General features: G+C 38.0%; 1 long non-coding RNA gene across 1 annotated transcript in view; it reads right to left on the bottom strand.

Moving 5' to 3' along the window:
- Positions 1–366: 366 nt before the first annotated feature.
- LOC309960172 overlaps positions 367–21059 on the bottom strand; it is a 217936-nt gene continuing 197243 nt past the window's right edge. Inside the window, exon 5 of the long non-coding RNA XR_014326124.1 lies at positions 367–1372. This is a non-coding gene — a long non-coding RNA (uncharacterized lncRNA). The remainder of the gene's footprint in view (positions 1373–21059) is intronic.

Genomic DNA, 21059 nt, shown 5'->3' with positions numbered 1-21059 from the left:
AAAAGAAGAAATTAAATTACATGTGATGGAAGTATAATATAAAATCTGCACAGTGTGTGTGTGTGCATGTGTATGGGGGGGTGGGGGCAGGGTAAGGGAATATTTAACAAACCAAAGTTTACCTTCTGCAGAGCATTTCCCGCATTCTCTCATTCTAGGTTTAACATCATCTCCAAAAATTCACTAACAACAATTCACCAATCTTGAACTAAAGCCAGATTATCTAATGACTTGAAGCACCATAATATACTTCTTAAATTGAGATATAATTCACATATCATAAAATTCACCCTTTTAGAGTATAGAAGTCAGTGGTTTGCTGTATTTACAAAGTTGTGCAACCATCACCACTATCCAGTTCCGGAACATTTCATCACTACCCCCCAAATTCATGCTTATTAGCAGCCACTCCCCACGTCCTCTGCTCCCAGCCGCTGTAAACAAACTACTTTCTGTCTCTATAGATTTGCCTATTCTGGACATTTCATGTAAATGAATTCATACAATATTTGTCCTTCTGTGTCTGGCTTCTTTCACTTAGCACAATTTTTCAGGGTTCATACATGTTGTAGCATTAATCAATACTTCACTCTTATTTATGACAGAATAATATTCCATTTTACAGACATACCACGTTTTATTTATCCACTCATCAGCGGACAGATATTTGGATTGTTCCCACATTTTGGCTATTATCAATAACTTGCTATGAACATTTGTATAACTGCTTTTTTATGCACCTAAATTTTCATCTCTTGGTGTAGATTTTTTTAGGTCATATGGTAACCCTAAATTTAAATTTTTGAGAAACTAACAGACTATTTTCCAAACCGACTGCACCGTTTTACAATCTCACCAGCAGCATACGAGGGTTCTAATTTATTCACATCCTTACCAACACTTGTTATTGTTTTTTTTAATTATTATTATTACAGTCATGCTAATGGGTAATGAGTAGTACCTCATGGTGGTTTTGATTTGCACTCCTCTAATGACTAATTATGTTGAACATCTTTTCTTGTGCTTAATGGCTATTTGTATATCTTTGGAGAAATGTTTATTCAAACCCTTTGCCAATATTTTAATGGGGTTATTTGCCTTTTTATTGCTGAGTAATGTATTGTTTTAAATGAGAAAAACTGTCCTTTTATTATCCTGTGAAGGGTCACACACGTGGACGGCCTTCTTGGTTACTTCTCTTGAGAGCAAGAAGATGCCCACTGCCCCATGATTCGCTATTACAGAATCTTTTTGAACTCCATCAAGCCTGGTACATCGTGTGAGAGAGCTGGTATGAGAAGTCAGTCATGGGGGATGTGGTAGATCCATTTCCAGAATGAGTCCAGAGGCTTTTAGGGTGGAGACTCCAAACCTGGTTTTGAAGGTAGAGGGAATTTTTAAGAATTTGATGTTTACACCTCAATTTCCCTGATCTTGGGATCATGACTATTCATTTTACCTAATTCTCCTTGCATAAGTCAATTTTCCTAACTAATGAGATTTGCTGTCAACCATTCTGTTTTCCTCTGATTTAAGAATAGCATTTAAGTGAACAAGGGAAGGTATTCATGAGTCCTACATCCTGCAAAGGAGGTGCTGCTAATTATATTCCTCTATCTTTCAGTTATAATCTGTTATAGGAAAAGTGCTACCATAGCCAAAGTACCAATCATCACAATTTTATCAAGTATGACACATAGATTACAATGGTCCCTCTTTGTTAAGAATGCTGTACATTTTCTATAGCCTTTCACACTTCACTGGTAAATATCTCAGGTGTATAGATAAAGGGAATAGAAAGCAAGATGAAATAGTGCTAGATTGCCAAGGCTGATTTGTGCTTAGTGAGAGCAGAACTCCCCTGAAGTATTAAGATATGCCCACAGCTTTGGGATGAACTTATCTAAAGGTCACTTTAATTTGCCTTTTATTTTCAGTGACTAAGTGGGGCACTAATTGCTTTCTGTTAGCCCCTTAAATTCACCTTCCTTGCTGAAATTGATTTTAGGCATCTATTTGCTGCTGACACTTATGGGTTCAATGGATACAGTCTAGGCCACATGTTCCCAGAAAATGAGCCTGAGTATGTCTAACACCCAAAGATTTCAGGAAGAAAGTGATGAGCCTCCAAGTTGGTGAACTCAGAGATCTCACCACTTATTTAACAGACTCCAGGACAGTAATGATTTTCTAAAGGTTTGGTTGAACATTCTGAACCTTCCAAAAATATCAATAATAGACAGTGTATCAGGATGTTTCACAGCTTTACCAAAATTCCCATATATTAGTATTCCAGTGAACCTAGTGAAACATTCCAGGATATTTCTACTTATGCACAGAAGAACCCAGCTCATGGAGGTGATCCCGGTGCAAGCAAAACCAAAGGTCTCTGTCAAACCTGGTGAGTGGTTCTCCAGTGAGCATCAACTACCTTGGGAATCATCAAAATCTGCGTTTAGGGCTTCCCTGGTGGTGCAGTGGTTAAGAGTCCGCCTGCCGATGCAGGGGACACGGGTTCGTGTCCCGGTCTGGGAAGATCCCACATGCCGCGGAGCGGCTGGGCCCGTGAGCCATGGCCGCTGAGCCTGCGCATCTGGAGCCTGTGCTCTGCAACGGGAGAGGCCACAATGGTGAGAGGCCCGCGTACCGCCAAAAAAAAAAAAAAAAAAATCTGCGTTTAAACAGGGACCGTTGCTATGATTTTCCAAGCAGTAGTTTGGGCATATAACAAACACAGAAGTTCAAGAAAGGGTCATGCTTGGCTGTTTGTGGTTTCAAGATCAGTAGAGTGCTAGCACTCTTCACTGGTGACGTAGAAGGTAACACAGTTCAATCTCTCTGCTTTGGACTGTCTAGCACATTTCCATGTGATGGGGCCTGATCTCACAGGTGGTTAGGTATAGGACTAAGCAATTAGCATGAACCAATTCTGCTCTAATTCCTTCAGGATGCACCAAATTTCCCCCTTTTTACTGTTTTTGAATAGGGGAGGATAGTTATTAAGAATTAGCCTTTGCCTACTTTTGGGTACCTCACTGGTATATGACACAAATTAGCACGTGCCCACTGTTTTAAAAGTAAACTCACTCAGCTCCTCTGAATGGTATTTCTCACCCCTCAATTTTGTATAACAACACAGGCCTTGAACTATAACTAAGTGTACAGCAGTGGTCCCAACATTGTGGGCTCTTCACACAATCCCAGTTGTTTCTATTTGTGCTCCACTCATAGATAACTTTTTTCAGACTTGCACATTTCTCTTGCTATGCAGCCACGTCTTCCACTTCACTGGTGCTCTGCTCAATCTGGATATTGTTTTTGAAGGCAAACATGCCTCCAAACTCTGGAGACTTGGAATCTACTACCTGCTGGGATCCATGGTATTACTTTCTGATGTTACTGTTTAGCAGTGGTTCTTGATAAACCATACTCAGAGGGTCCTAGTCTTGAAGGGATTGAGCATATATATGAGATTGGACATCCCAAACACGTCTCCCTGAGGTTGTCTATTATTCCCATATACCCATATGCCATGGATGACACAAAGGACATTAATATTGGTTACCACATCCTAAGTTGAATACAGCAATATTCCAGAAATAAGCAAAGCTTCAAGGTAGTGTCCTCAGTGTGCTGTAGCTGGAACCTCAGATACAGTGACTTACAGGGTCACTGCTTTAGTGTCTATCATAATAAAATGAGGACTTCTGGTGAATCCTACAGTTATGATTCCACCTCCTTCTTCTGTAGGGGAGTATTAAGTGTTTCAGTTTGTTCTCTAAACTTTACTTGGGACATTCATATGCTATTGCTCATGGTGTAACAAAATGTATGGTTTGCATCAGAAAAAGAATACGAGCATTTGGGCTGTTTCAGACTAGGCTTAAAGCTTTGTAAGGGATGATTCCCTTGCACTTGCCTTGTGCACATTCAAAGGTGGCGTGTCACAGTGGAGACCAGAGAAGGCAGCCCAGTTTGAGTTGTTATTGTTGTTTTAATACAAAACCTTCTCTTGGCTCTTTTTCCCCTTTAAATAACTTCTTATTTCTAATTTTAAAAATACTATATACATATCAAATATTAGAAAATCTAAAAGAGAAAAAAATGAAATAATACTCAGAATTTCACATGCCAAGGGAACTACTTTAAACACTTTAAAGTATGTTCTTCTGGACACTTTCCTAACATATTTAATGGCTGGATAGAATTCTATTTTATGAACATACCAGAATTAAGTATATTGGTTACAAAGGGAGGCAGGCTCTCTGGAATCAAATCTTGATCCTACCCTTTACCTAAATCTTTGGCCAGATACTTCACTTATCTATGTGGCAGTTTCCTCATCCACAAAATAAGGGTTATAATAGTTCTTACCACTATTGTTAGAACTGTAGGATTGCTGCATGTATTAAATGCATTAATATATGTAAAGTATTTAGAATATTGCTGACACATAATAAATATAACTCTCATTATCTTTGTTATTACTATTATTGTTTTACATTCAAATTTATAGTTTTCCTCTCTTATAAACATTACTAAAATAAACTTCCTAGAAGTTAAATCTTGAGCACATCATTTTTAGGGTGAGGGGACATGGGAGTTCCAGTGGGAAATAAACATAATTGACATTGGTTCAAAGATAATTTAATCCAAAATTTGCAATTTCAAAAGCCTATAGGGACCAGGCGAGTACATAAATGTTTGAATCAGACTTAAGACAATAAGGAATCGTGGGGCCAGTGTCTGAACTGGCCATCTTAAAGGAATTAAGATTAAGAAATTTAATACAACCCACTGCCCAAAAAAACCAAACCAAACCAAAACATGCAGCCTGTGAGCTTCAGGTGTTCCTCAGGCCACCGATATGCAATTTCTGATCTGTTCTACAGCCTCATTTTTTTAAATTTCATTGAGATATAACTGCCATATTGTACTAGTTTTATGTGTATGACACCTAAATGATCTATGTATATGTTATAAAATGATCACCACAATAAGTTTAGTTAACATCCATCACCACATATAGTTACAATTTTTTTCCCTGTGATGAGAACTTTTAAGATCTACTCTCTTAGCAACTTTTAAATGGACAATATAGTTGAGTGCATCCTTATGTCCTTAGGATAGATTCCTAGGAGTTGAACTGCTGGCTCTACAGCATATTTTTAATGCTTTAGATACATATTACCAACATTCTTTCCCTAAAGTTGGTACCTCTTGATGTTTTCAAGACCGGTAACCTGAGTGTCCATTATTTTTTTTTTTTTTTTTTGGTACGCGGGCCTCTCACTGTTTTGGCCTCTCCCGTTGCGGAGCACAGGCTCTGGACGCGCAGGCTCAGCGGCCATGGCTCACGGGCCCAGCCGCTCCGCGGCATGTGGGATCCTCCCGGACCGGGGCACAAACCCATGTCCCCTGTATCGGCAGGCGGACTCTCAACCACTGTGCCACCAGGGAAGCCCCATTATGACTTTTAAATTCATAATTTCAAAATTTTTGACAGAGACCAAAAAGAAACACATCTTATTGTAAATTTAATATATATTTTTTATTACTGTTTAGCACTGTACTCTTGGCACTTAGAATGTCTGACACAATGTAGATGATTGATAAGGCACAAAAATGTATGTTTGAGCTTATTGAATATATGCATGCATATATATGCTCATGTTTACATACACCGACACACACACACACATATACAGAGTACATGAATTGTCAATTTTCATGACTCTTTTTAGCAGTGGACCTGCCAGAACTTTAGAGCACCAGCTGAGCAGCTCTAGCTTCAGCAGAGGAAACAACTTACTCAGAATTATTCATAAATAGCTGCCATTAACCTACTTACTGTTTTTATGTTTGTAGCTTTGTATAAATGTTTGTGTCTTGCCCTGTGGTTCATAACAACATCTGTGTCCATTACCACTGGAGTTCCACACTGAAAAACATGTTACCTTGCCTATATCTAAGTCCCACACAGCACTTACTTCTTGTATAATCTTAGGCAAGTAAAGTATTTCCTTGGAATTTCCATTTTCCTATCTGTAAATGAGGAAAACAACATTTGACCCACCTAGGTCACAGGGTTGCTGTGAAATGAAAGAGTCTTGGGAAAGTGTGAACTGCTTTAGAAATGTAGAAGAGCATCCCTAGGGTCACTAATTATCTTTGCATATTGCTTCATTTAAGGGCAGCGACAAAGTCAGATACCTTCTCTTCCAAATTGCCTATCACTGGCCAGGCATCAAGTGTTAAAAAAAATAATAACATTGAATTGGGGACTTCCCTGATGATCCAGTGGGTAAGACTTTGTGCTCCCAATGCAGGGAGCCCAGGTTCGATCCCTGGTCAGGGAATTAGATCCCACATGCTGCAGCTGGGAGTTCACATGCCGCAACTTAAAATCCCGCGGGCCACAACAAAGGTCCCATGTGCCACAACTAAGACCCAGCGCAGACAAAAGAATAATAAATAAATAAATATTAAGAAAAAAAGAAGAAGAAAAAATATTAACATTGTACTGAGTTAAATGATTCTGAAGGTTTGGCATTTTATATAAAAACTCCAGGACTTTGACCTAAGCTATTTCTAAGACTTAATTTTTGTTACAGTCTAATCAATAAACTTGTAGCCAGATATTCACATTTCAGTCTTTTTTTTAACCTATATGCATTTGACCATTTCCGTGTTTCTAAGATTTCAAAAATGAAATACAGAGGAACTAAGCAGTATAATTTTGGGGATGGAGGAATGGGAAATTACAGGGGAAATAATATATTGTCCAAGTTTCTACTATTAACTTTAAAAAAAAAAATCATGCTGTAGCTCGTCATATCACCATAGAATGTTGGGAATTAATTTCATTTTCCTCTTATATATATATTTTTAAATATTCCTCTCTAAGAAATACTCAAATCTGGGGCCATGAAAGAATAAGATAGAAAATCTGAGCCAATTCCAAACTGATCTAGTTTGCCCATTCCTTATGAAATTATATTTTGACCTTTTAGTTATTGAATTTTAGTCCTTTTAGCTATTGAATTTTAGCCAGTTCCACAGTGAATTACAATTAAAGTTAACACGGAGTCTTAAAACTACAAAACCTGGTAGTTTTGAGAGGTACACTCCAAGTAGGTTTCCAGGGACCCCAAACTCCCTGGTGTAGAAACATTTTCCATCATGTCTTTGTTCTGTGGCAGGTCTTAGGTAGAAAACGGGGTTTTGCTCATGAAAAAAAGAACAAGCAAGATTTTTCATGAAGTGAGTAGCTCTGTTATATTCGCACATAGGCTCCTTACTCAGGCAAACAGGACACATCATCTTATCATTTGTTCTCCACCTGAACGGAATGTCCTACTATCACTGAGCTGGACAGTAGGGGCAATACTACTGACAGCTGTCATGCAGCTGCACACTACAATGGCAACCTCAGAACATGGGATTACAGAAAATCTTCTTCCCCTTGCCTCCTCTTCCCCACTCAATTTTCCTATTGCTAGCCTCTTCTTGAAAACCTATCTAAAAGAGAGGAAAAAATTAGCAATACACTGTGTTCTAAGATTATATTTCCTTCAGTTTGGCTGACATCCTAATACCTCAAGCCATGGGCTGTTCAGAATGGATCAACTACAAAAGGTCAGTTCTGGCCAATATTGAAATAAGACTCATCCAACAACAATAGAAATGTGGCCTGGGGAATTGAGTATTCTTGAGATCTAGTCCATATAGCAGTGTCTGGGGGCACTGTATTATGGAAGGTACTGTCTTTCCAATGGGAGTAAAGAGCAAAGTCATGGTCACTGGAGGGCTTTAAAAATTACAAACATTTTTTCTCAAATAGGGATAAGCCCTAGATATTTAGAAATGATACAATTTCCCTTTTTGTACCAGATAAGATTCTTAATCAATCTTTCCTGAATAGCAAACTAGGTTTTTTGTTTGCTATTGTTCTTGCGGCAGGAGCAGGGCTGGGGGTGGGAGGAGTCCGCTTTCCAAAAGCATAACGCCAAAACTTTGTGGTTTCATTAGGAATGACTTATAATAAGACAACCCAAAAAAGTAGAAAAAAATTATCAACATATTTGCAGAAGAAAAATGCTGTTTTTCTGTGATTTTTCAGTTTTTGAGTACCAGGAATTCTTCAAACCTTCCAATAAAATTGAGGTTCTCCCATACCAGGTCTAGTTTATGACCCCGCCCAGATCTGCTTGGTTCACCCTGCCCTCTGGGCAACAACTCCTCACTCAATGAAGCACCTCAGCTGTTGCTGCCTTGGTTTCATGTACCAATGCTATGTCTCAGGATCCCCTGGGGTGAGAACTGGGTGTCAGCACCACCTTCAGTCAACCTGCTGTGTCAGCACCTATAGCAGATATAGTCCAGCAGACCGAACCCATGATAGGCTCTGGCTTCTACAACTTCCACACTTGGATGACAAGAGGGAGATCTGCCCACAGAGACCAGATAAATTAACCTGGAAAGAAAGAGCTTTGACCAGTGAGAGTCAAAAAACAGGAAGGAACCAGTGGATGAACTCCTTTGCCTTCATGTTTCTGAAAGACTGTACGTACTGGCAGAGTGTGCAGAAGAAGATGCCCTGTATGCCTGAGTAGCCAGCTGTGTGTGTGTGTGTGTGTGTGTGTGTGTTTTAAGCTGTGGCCAGCTCAGAAATTTACAATCTAGTATTCGCTTTTCTTTCTTCCCTGCTTCACTTCTTTTTTTCCCTTACTCTTGTTCTGAGGTTTCACCTCTCAGTAAAGCCAAAGAACTTAATCTCTGTCTCCAGTTCTATTTTCTAGGAAACCCAGACTAAGATATCCTCCATATGACAGTATTTTCGACTTCTGCATTATAAGAAAACACATATTGCTAAAATATATTAGATTCAATTATGTGTTTAAGTGAATTAGTGCTTTATATAAGCTAATAGTTAAAAATGAATAAGGTTGAATCCTGAAATTGCTAATATTTGCAGGTTCTCAACCTCAGCCTAAACAAACGGCAGTTTCTTATGGTTCAACCTAATAATATTTATACTAGAAGTAAAGGACTATGGTCGTTAAGACCTCGGGAGTCATACTGACAGTTCTACCACTTGCTACCTGTCTGATACTGAACAAGTTACTAAATCATTCTAAATCCCAGATATCTCATTCATAACATGGGGATAATATCTAGGCTTGTTGTTAGAATTAAATTATATAATCCATGTAACTATTTAATAAGTATTAGTTATTTTAATACAAATTAATATATTTATCACATCTATGGATAATGTCAGGTGTATATATGAACTTAAGGATCATTTTCTCTAAATCTCTCTTCAGACCAGGCATCCTTGGCCCTCAGGTCAGAAACCACTGACAAAAATACATATTTACATGTCACAGAGAAAAATAAGAAAAAAGAATATTTGTTAATAATTACTATTATACTTCCATTTCTGAATCATTAATTTCAGTTCTATTGCTTGATCTGTTTTTATATATGAAGATTCAGGATCTCCACTAATTCTCTTAGGTTATTATGTTACTGGATTTTTGTAAGTCACTTGCAACAATATTTAGAGGACAAAAATTAGTCCTTTCTCAAATTTTTCAGGGTTACTTTCCTTCACATTTAGGCCAAATTTATTTCTACTTCTCATGTTATCACTTGACTAAAAGCAAAATTGACCAGAGGTAGTAGAGTAATGCCCATCTACATAGCATATTAAAGAGGTTCTAACTAAGGATCCTATCTGCTCCCAAGTACCTCCTACACTGTCCTACCTAATATTCGCCCTCCTTAAATTAGGTTTCCAATAACAATCATGTAATATTTATATAGTTCAATATGGTTTACAAAGTCTTCCAAATATTATAGCTTAATACTCATAGCACATCTTAGGTGGCTTAGTCAATCCTCTTAGAAGCAAATAACAGAAATCAATGTCAAACTTTAAGAAAAAAAGACATTTTATCATCATCATCATCATCATTTCATAAAATCCAAGGGGCAACCAGCCTCAGGATAAGGCTAGAACAAGGACCTGGAAGGCCAGGAGGAATGAAGGGCAGTACTTGTCATCACTTACTCTGCTTCTCTCATACATCTTTTTCATTGTGTCCAACCTGACCATCAAGACTCCCAGTTTACTTATCCTCTGCTCAAGAGACCAGTCCAGCTGAACTACAATTACAATTACTTGAACTACAGTTACTACAATTACTTACAATTACAATTACTCCAAGTTCCCAGGAGAGCGTAGCTCTGATCAGCCCAGTTTGAAAAGATACCCCTTCCTGGTCCAACCGTCTTTGGCCAGCAGGGTGGGGCCTTGTACTGCAAACATGGCTGCCAAGGCCCACCTGTGGGCAAGGAGCGATTTCAGAGCAATTGGATTGTAATAAGTTAAGCAGATCATCCCTAAATATGTCCACTACATTTAAGGCAAGTGTTAAGTGTTCCTGGCTTTTTAAATTTTTTATTTTACTGTGGTAAGAACACTTATCATGAGATCTATCCTCTTAACAGATTTTTAAGTGAGTGATACAGTATTATTATCTATAGGCACTATGTTTTACAGCAGACCTCTAGAACTTATTCATTTTGCATAACTGAAATTTTGTCCCTGCTATTAGCAACCTTCCATTTCCCCCTCCACCAGGCCCTGGCAACCACCACTCTACTCGGCTTCTATGAGTTTGACTATTTTAGGTACCTCTTATAAGTGTAACCATGTTGTATTTGTCCTTCTGTGACTGGTATATTTCACCTAACATAATGTCCTCAAGGCTCAGCCATGTTTCGCATATTACAGAATTTTCTTCTTTCTGTTTCTATTTTATAGATGAAAAAACTGAAGTTCTGGAAGTTGCCTCCTTAAAGTAGAAAAATCAGCATTTGACCCAAACATTTTGCCTATAAACTCTACATTTTTTTCAGTTCGACCACATTACCAGTCTGAAAGCTGATGTAAAGAAGGTCATCGTTAAAATTCTGCAAATTTTAACTGGAAAGGGTAATGCAATAAAATATTAATGTTGATTAAGGTAAAGTAGTCAGCTTAAGTTCTTTAAAAGAGCCTAGGGCTGGCCTTTGAGGAAGCACATTCAGTTCTCTACGTTTGGAAGCTAGAACATAGCAGAAATATCCAATGAAACTTGATGAAGGGGAGATAAAAAGAGAGGAGGCCTGTCTTAAAAAAAAAAGAAGTAAAACAAAACATCATATATTTACATTTAGTGGATCCTAGTCCAAGGAAATACTAGTATCTATGGGATTCTTCCAAACATAAAATCCCATGTTTAGGTGATGAAGAGAGGCTACTTTATTAAAGTCTCTAAGGCATGACACCTGATTTCCATTAAGCGCATTGCCTGATTCCTTTGAGTTTACAATGATCATTTATAAGCTCTGTGCAAAGTCAAGTCCACTGTGGACCAATGCTTATTTTCATAGTTGACATAGACCATAGCTACCTGATTTCAAACATTGGGATTTAAGGGTTCTCTACAAAAATATCCAGGCATGTTAATGTATAATGGCAAATATCTGGGTATTTGGATATATTAGCTGATTATTTTAAATTTTTGGTTTTCAAATTTTAGAAAGTCATTAATATAGTCTCTAAGGAAGTGCCCTAATTCATTTTTCAAAACTGTTTGAAACACATGAGCAACAGCCTCAGATTTGGTAAACAGGATTTTGGCTGTCAGTGCTTTGCATGCTAGGACAGTACTGGACTAAATTGCACCTCAGGTTTGTACACTTATGGAGAACATACTCGTTACTATCTAAAAACCAACTGGTCCTCTAAAATCAGTGTGCTACGTAAATCCATATCACTCTTCTAAAGATACAAATACATGCATACAACATGTATGCATACATACATACACATACACACATGAGTTGGCCAAACTCCACAGGATGCTAGAACAAGACATGAGTCCTACATTCTTTTCTTTTCTTTTTTTTTTTTTTGTGGTACGCGGGCCTCTCAATGTTGAGGCCTTTCCCATTGCGGAGCACAGGCTCGGAGCGCGCAGGCTCAGCGGCCACGGCTCACGGGCTCAGCCGCTCCGCGGCACGCGGGATCCTCCCGGACCGGGGGCACGAACTCGTGTCCCCTCCATCGGCAGGCGGACTCTCAACCACTACGCTACCAGGGAAGCCCGAGTCCTACATTCTTACTAGATCTCATCTTAATAATGAAGTTGGACTGCCCTCAAAACAATGAGGAATATTGTTTTCCCTAATATCTCATATTAGGGATAAAATGTTGAGTGAGCCTTCTGCCCTCATTTAGGAAGCCTGGATGGTGATTTCTCCACAAGAGAGAGTGAATGAAAGACATTCCAAGCTGAGGATTGAAATATTGCAGGGGCACAGATTATGAGAGCAAACTGCCTTTCAGAGGCTTGTACCCTAAGACTGGTTAAAAGAATGCAACTGAGCAAAAATAAATGCTTTGACAGCAAGATGCTTCTTGACACTATTGAACATGTCTGAATTCAGCACATAAGGATTAGTGACGAAATTTAAAAGAGCAGTATTATTTTGAGAATCCAAAACTTTCTCCTTTTTTAGATAAAAAAGACTTGGTTTTAAAAATTGAGTCACAAATGTGTGATATATTATGGCATACTTATTGTTTAATTTATAAATTGAACAGTTAATAATCTTATGCTTGCCTGCCCCTCATACAGTTGTTTTTATAATCAAGTCTACCTTCAATAAAATATAACAAGGTGAGTGGATGCCTAAGGTTATACAGCTGATTCTACTAGCAATACTATGTAGAGTCTTTGCTTTTAGAATTTTCTCCTAATTATAGAGATAGGATTGCACACAAAGACAACACAATGTTAGTTATGAGTAAAAAACCACAATATAAAAGAATGTTTTTCATTTAAATTGTTTTCCTTTTTAGACAGCTTGACTTACTCAAAAGCAATGGAAGACCCTTGCCTTCATTTCTATTTCAAAGCACAATCCCCACTTAACATCTGTTTTTCTGGGCAGTTGAAACTGTCTTTCTGACTGCATGACTTCAGATGAATGTTTTAAAAACTATCCAGTAATGTGCAATTTCATTTGAGACAGGTACCATCATGTCAGTTTGAAGCAACTGTGAATAGTCCTTCCTAAATATTTCTAATGCCATTTGATAGGTGTCATTGAATTTTATGAAAACTACTGAGCCACTTCCTTTTTTGACCATGTTTGGAATTACTGTACAGATCTCTTTCCTGGCCTTTGGCAGAGACTTGTGATATAAATAAGTTCATATGGCTGGCTGCAAAGGAAGAAGGTGTGTATTACTAGACCCAGTACATCAAAGGGGTGTGCATGGTTTCAACAAAAATTAAGAACAGGAGTGCCTTAGAGAGATACCTCTGAGAGATTTCCGCAGATCATGGCCTGCCTTGAAGAGTGCTTTCTCTCCTGGTTAATACACTCCTTCCTGTCTCCACCTCCACCCCCATTCTAAAAATGTAGTGAAACTAATGTTAACTATGAAAATAGTTATGAGAAAGTTTCGAATAACCGGGAAAGGAGATCTGAGTAAAGGGGAGGATGACACATCCATATCACAAACACAATTCTAACAAACTTTATTTACATAGAAGCCTCCATATGTCACCACTGTGTAAATTCTCCCATATGGACAACTTTATGCCTTAAAATCTTGCCTTTGACAGTTTCCTTCACTATGAGATACAACAGATTTTCAGTACCTTTCAATCAATATCTTGCAGAATTGACATGGTGTATGGTCTGATTCAGGTCTGTGCAAAATTGAAGTCTGGTGTTCACAGAAGCAGTTATTTAATTCTCAAAATACTATTATTACAGAAATACTTAACACAGAAGATGAAAACCCCCTAATCCTTCCACCCAAAAGAGAACCACTCTCAACATTCACTGCATATCACTATTTCTCACCCAAAATATGTTACACTAACATATATTATAGTCTCTACAAAATTATTCTTTGACTACAATTTTTATGAAAAAGCCAGAGCACAAGACTATTTTCACCCTTCCCCATTCAATTTTCAAACAGGGAGAGAACTTCCACATTCTTTCTCTTGTGCTTTTTTCCCTTCCTGGTCTGATTCCTTTGTTTGGTGGAGCAGAGTCTTTGGTGATAGAGTTCATAGAAATCTCCTAACATTCTCCAAAAATGCCATTCAATTTTAAATTATAGCATTCATGACTGGTACTTCATTTTTCATTTGGGAAATTTTAATGAATATGTTCTAACAAAAGTTTGCTATCAAGAAAATTGTGAGAGGCCCGTGTACCACAAAAAAAAAAAAAAAAAACATGCATAGCAAAAGATTAGCATTTTGTGAAACCTTTAAAATTATATTAAAAAGAAAAAGATTGATTTTGTAATTAACAACATTGAATAATACTCAATATCACATCATGAAAAAATTATATATTGACTAGTTTGCTTCTATTGAGATTTTTAAGTAAGAAATGCTACTACAGTTCTCTACCTAATAATGCTTCCAAAAGCATGTCATAGATAGATATTTACTAAGTGTGCCCTTTAGAATTTATCACCAACAAAGTAGAAAGTGAGCTGGACTAAAGGACAGGCTCTCTGGTTCTGCTACCAGCTATTTACACTTATGTGAGAAAATAAGTTAACTTCCAAGACCTTGATTTCCTCACCTGTAAAATTAGAAGCATAGATGCAATTTTTTTAAAGGTCACTTAAGTCAGTCTGTTTTGGATTTTGGTGAGAGCTACTTGAGTAGGCTAGTTGTTACAAGGAAATCTCCCAAATTCAGAGGCTTAACGCCAGAGAAGTTTATTTCGTATTTATTACATGACCAGGTTCAATGGGCCTGTTCCAGGTAGCTTTCTTCCATGTGTCAACTGGGGAAGAGAAGTTTCCTCCATCTTATGGCTTTACCATTCTCTAAGCCTTGGATTCCTCTGCAGCTGATCCACAGAGTAGAAAGAAGAATCAAGGAAAGGACACCCACTTCTTAAACACATTTGCCTAGAAATGACACATTGTATTTTCACTCGTTTGTTTTCCACTGGCCAGAATGATCCCACCTAGATCCAAGGAGACTGGGAAAAGTAGTCCCTGGCTGGGCTGACACTGGAAGGGGGAACACAAGTTTTGGTGGAAAATCCAACAGATACCATCCTAAAAGGAGACAGTGGCTCTATATAAAGAAGTAAAGATCTTGGGAAAATTCAATAAATATCAATATAAGCAAATGGCCCCTATACTCAAGCAATGCCCCATGCTGCAACTGATGAAATGGTTCATTTCCCAAAAAATATGAAGTTCTTTAAATACACTGTAGGAAGTCATGGTTTGAGATAAAATCTGCCATACTATAGAATCCTAGAGAGATTCTGAGTTCTGCAGCACTTTCTCCACCCAAAGTAATTCCATCATTCCTAGCGGTAAAGCATGTTGCGTCTATTTATATCTTAAGCCTGAATCAGTTTTAGCTCTCCCTCCTTCTAGCAATGACGTCTCACAAACTTCCCTCCTGGAAGCTGGTGATGTAATTTGTGAGTCCCAGTGCAAAATAAAAAACCAGGGCCCCCTGCTCAAAAATTAGGGGGGAAATGCTATTGAAGGTACTAAAATATAAAGCTTTGTCCTTTCTTCCAAATGATCTCTCTCAACTTGCTATGTTGTTTTTTATTTGCTATTTAATGTCATCCTAAGTAAAAAAAAAAAAAAATTTTTAATTACTGGCATGAATACTACCATCCATTTATATTGTGCAGTGCCAGTATTACATGGAAATATTAGAGATTTAACTGGTATGGGGAATCACCAGAATTATCCAATTTGTATTCAGTGATGCCTCCCCAGTGGCCCTCTGAGCTGACCAGAAGAAACAAACACAAGTCAGACTCAGGAAGGCTGGAAGTAGGAAGAGTATGCCCAAAAGCACAGAGCTGGTCAAGGGAGTACTCCAGGCCACAAAGATACCTGCCAGGAGACAGCAGACCCCAGCCTAGTCCCACCCCCAACCCCAGGCCCTGGTGATCCGGCCCTGCGACGTGGAGCACAGCGTGCACTCCCTTGGGTCTCACGCTGCCAGGTTCTCCCTCCTACCAGCTATCCTGGAGGAAGTCAGGTCGGGCATTTCCCCTTCCCACTGGCCCAACTCTGGGCAGACCCCTAGGATCTTTAAACTTCTGCACCAGGAATCACTCAGTTTCTAGATCACGGTGGGCAAGCAGTTAAACTCTGTTGTGCCACCTAGTGGCTCTAGATATCAGGCACTGGGACCAAGACACCATGTCCCGCTCCCAGAGGCTGCCTGACCGCCACCAGCCCTCTTTTCTCTACACTCATGCTCCAATGTCCCATCAGACTTCACTCGCAAGACACAAATTCATACATCATAAATTTATCAAGAATTTCACACTACAGTTGGCAAACATGGTATCCTCTGAGCACAGGAACCTATGTTGCTGCACTGACCACATGCCCATGAAGACAGCCCTAACCCTACTTGAAATGAATGTCTTCAGGAACAAAGTGTCTCCTCCAACTGTGATCCCAAAACCCCGGGACTCCAAGTGATCCATTCTTGCCAAGGTGTCTTGCTCAAAGAAACAGTACAGTAAAATAACCAAGAGTAATTAAGAATAATTCCACTCTTTGCTTGCATTATGCAAAGACTAATAAGGAGAACCTAATTCATAATTCAAAGCAAGAATTTTTAAGCTCCTGGTTTCTGTTCTCCAGTCCTCCTGCATAGAAGCTGATGTAGAGTCTTAATTCTTTGTTTCTCACTTGCCATTTTGCAACAAAAAAATGTTCTCCCTGACACCAAGCCCATAAAGCTTTTTCCTCGCTCCCCCCACTTCTCCCCCAGCTCTTGCATAAATCAGTTCAGCCTCTTGGATTTCTGTTCCTTTTTTCCTCTGCTTTGCCCATTACTAAGGTTCTCTACCCCAAAGGGGAGCCCAGAAGCTGATGCAGAGGGTAAGAATTTTTTCCTCTCATGAGAGTGAGAGGAGGGACAGACTATAAAAACAATGCTTTGTGCCCCAATTATATATTAATAATTTTATTCCTCTTATAAATCAAGGGCTACTCACTTGTGTTGATTTCATTTATCCCTCAGAATAGCTCTTGATGCTGCAGCCTCTCTTAGTTAACTAAACAGGCTCTCCCTCTGTTGTGTAGAAGCTAAAAGCACTGGCACCTGTTATCTGTGGGACACTGGATGAGTCATTTAATCTCAGCCTTCCGTTTCCTCTGTAGTGTATATAAACTGTGATTTGGGGGTAATCCAGAGTCGGAGGAATGAACTCTTTCTCAGTCCCATGAATTAATGACCTGATTACGTATAAACGAGTAATATATAATTGATCTTAAGAAAATATGTATCAAGGAAAAGAGGGTGGCCTGCACTGGAAAATCCTTGGAAGAAACATTGGGGTAGTAATAGTTCATCAAGGTTTTCTGAATTTAGGTAAAATATCTCCAAACAACTTTTCTTTCTATTTTCCAATTACATATTTCTGATTAATAGCTTGATCCCCAAATACATTTATTCCAGGAGGGAGAAAATAGTTTCCAAGGATGAAATACACAAAGGTATGGTCATTGGGAATAGATGTGTCCTATTATAAATTAAAATTTTGGCATTCTGGATTATTTATCAGACTTTTGTGGATTTAGGTGGTATAATCCTGATCATTTCAGAGTATATTAAATTGTATAGATTATTAATTTGTTAAACTGAGTACACATCCTGAAATGTAGTGACCCATTATTCAACACCTCCAACTACATGACACTCAATATCTTAGCAATATGTGAAATTAGATGACTAAAAACTATCTACCAGGGTGTTATAAAAATTAAAGAGAAATGTATGTATATGTAAAAGTATGCAAATGTAAATGTACGTGAAAGTCTTGAGCACAAGGTCTGACTTATATAGTTTCTTAATTAAAGTTTTGTTTATTTTACAGTAGGTCCTTGTTGGTTATATATTTTAAATATAGCAGTGTGCGTATGTCAACCCCAAACTCCCAATCTATCCCTCCCCCCACACTTCCCCCACTGGTAACCATAAATTCATTCTCTAAGTCTGTGAGTCTGTTTCTGTTTTGTAAATAAGTTCATTTGTATCATTTTATTTTAGATTCCACATATTAGCGGTATCATGTTTGTCCTTCTCTGTCTGACTTACTTCACTTAGTATGATAATCTCCAGGTCCATCCATGTTGCTGTAAACGGCATTATTTTATTCTTTTTAATGGTTGAGTAATATTCCGTTGTATGTATGTACCACATCTTCTTTATCCATTCATCTGTCGATAGACATCTAGGTTGCTTCCATGTCTTGGCTATTGTTAACAGTGCTGTAATGCACATTGGGGTCCATGTATCCTTTCAAACCATGTTTTTCTCCAGATATATGCCCAGGAGTGGGATTGCTGGATCATATGGTAGCTCTGTTTTTAGTTTTTAAGGAAACCTCCATACTGTTCTCCATAGTAGCTGTACCAATTTACATTCCCACCAACAGTGCAAGAGGGCTCCCTTTTTGCCACACCCTCTCCAGCATTTATTGTTTGTAGATTTTTTGATGATGGCCATTCTGACTGGTGTGAGGTGATATCTCACTGTAGTTTTGACTTGCATTTCTCTAATAATTAGCTATGTTGAGCATCTTTTCATGTGTCTCTTGGCTATCTGTATGTCTTCTTTGGAGAAATGTCTATTTAGGTCTTCTGCCCATTTTTGGATTGGGTTGCTTGCTTTTTGGATATTGAGCTGCATGAGCTGTTTGTAAATTTTTGAGACTAATCTCTTGTCAGTTGCTTCGTTTGCAAATATTTTCTCCCATTCTGAGGGTTGTCTTTTCATTTTGTTTATGGTTTCCTTGGCTGTGCAAAGGCTTTGAAGTTTCATTAGGTCTCATTTGTTTAGTTTTGTTTTTATTTCCATTATTCTGGGAAACAGATCAAAAAACATATTGCTGCAATTTACATCCAAGAGTGTTCTGCCTATGTTTTCCTCTAAGAGTTTTATAGTATCTGGTCTTACATTTAGGTTTTTAATCCATTTTGAGCTTATTTTTGTGTATGGTGTCAAAGAATGTTCTAGTACCATTTTTTTTACATGTAGCTGTTCAGTTTTCCCAGCACTCTTTACTGAAGAGACTGTCTTTTCTCCATTGTATATTCTTACCTCCTTTGTTGTAGATTAATTGACCATAGGTGTGTAGGCTTATTTCTGGGCTTTCTATCCTGTTCCTTTGGTCTATATTTCTATTTTTGTGGCAGTACCATACTGTTTTGATGAGTGTAGCTTTGTAGTATAGTCTGAAGTTAGGGTACCTGATTCCTCCAGCTCAGTTTTTCTTTCTCAAGATTGCTTTGGCTATTCAGCGTCTTTTGTGTCTCCATACAAATTTTAAGATTTTTTGATCTAGTTCTGTGAAAAAATGCCATTGGTAATTTGACAGGGATTGCATTGAATCTGGAGATTGCCTTGGGTAGTATAATCATTTTCACAGTACTGATTCTTCCAATCCAAGGACATGGTATATCTCTCCATCTGTTTGTGACATCTTTGATTTCTTTCATCAATATTTTATAGTTTCCTGCATACAGGTCTTTTGCCTCCTTAGGTAGGTTTGTTCTTACATATTTTATTCTTTTTGTTGCAATGGTAAATGGGATTGTTTCCTTAATTTCTGTTTCTGATCTTTTGTTGCTAGTGTATAGGAATGCAAGAGAGTTCTGTGTATTAATGTTGTATCCTGTGACTTTACTAAATTCATTGATTAGCACTGGTAGTTTTCTGGTGGCATCTTCAGGATTTTCTATATATAAATTCATTGATTGGCACTAGTAGTTTTCTGGTGGCATCTTTAGGATTTTCTATATATTAGTATCATGTCATCTGCAAACAGTGACAGTTTTACTTCTTATTTTCCAATTTGGATTCCTTTTGTTTCTTTTTCTTCTCTGATTCCCATGTCTAGGACTTCCAAAACTACGTTGAATAAAGATGGTCAGAGTGGACAACCTTGTCTTATTCTTAATCTTAGAGGAAATGCTTTCAGCTTTCACCACTGAGTATGATGTTAGGTGTAGGTCTGTCATATATGGCCTTTATTATGTTGAGGTAGGTCCCCTCTATGCCCATTTTCTGGATAGTTTTTATCATAAATGGGTGTTGAATTTTGTCAAAAGCTTTTTCTGCATCTATTGAGATGATCATATGGCTTTTATTCTTCAATCTGTTGATGTGGTGTATCACACTGATTGATTTGCAGATATTGAAAAATCCTTGCATCCCTGGGATAAATACCACTTGATCATGGTGTATGATCTTTTTAATGTATTGTTGGATTCTGTTTGCTAGTATTTTGTTGAGGATTTTTGCATCTATGTTCATTAGTGATACTGGCCTGTAATTTTTTTTGTGGTATCTTTGTCTGGTTTTGGTATCAGGGTAATCGTGGTCTCACAGAATGATTTTGGGAGTATTCCTTCCTCTGCAATTTTTTGGAATAGTTTCAGAAGAATAGGTGTTAACTCTTCTCTAAATGTTTGATAGTTAATTAAAGTTTTTTGTATGAACAGACTCTTCTATTTACTCAATTTACACTGAATTGTCTCAGTTTGTAATCATTAAGACTACAAGCATCACTTGTATTTAATCTGTGCTTCTAAAAGAAGGAGAACAAAATACCCCATGTCTGTGCTCTAACCAGGAAGATGGAATCTTGTCTAAGCTTTTGATCATGGTAAAAGAAAAAAGTGAAATTTCACAGCTTCTGCTAGTTTTTTGTTTATCTGTTTGTTGTTTGCACTGCTAAATTTTAGACACCCACAACAGAAAGTCTTTTAGGTTAGCAGAGCTCCTTAAAACTTTGTGCTGTGAAATGGTAGTCACGCACAACAGAATGTCTTTTATATTAAAATGTGCTCAATCATAGCGTAGCTTAGAGTAGGGGCAGAAAGCTAAATTATATTTCATAAAAAATTAATGGGATTTTGGGGGCTGGAGGCTAGCAGGTACAGTGGGACCAGAGATAAA

The sequence above is a fragment of the Leucopleurus acutus genome, assembly GCF_964270905.1.
Source record: "Leucopleurus acutus genome assembly, chromosome: 3".
Classification (NCBI taxonomy): Eukaryota; Metazoa; Chordata; class Mammalia; order Artiodactyla; family Delphinidae; genus Leucopleurus; species Leucopleurus acutus.
This window is presented reverse-complemented; position numbering and strand designations above follow the sequence as displayed.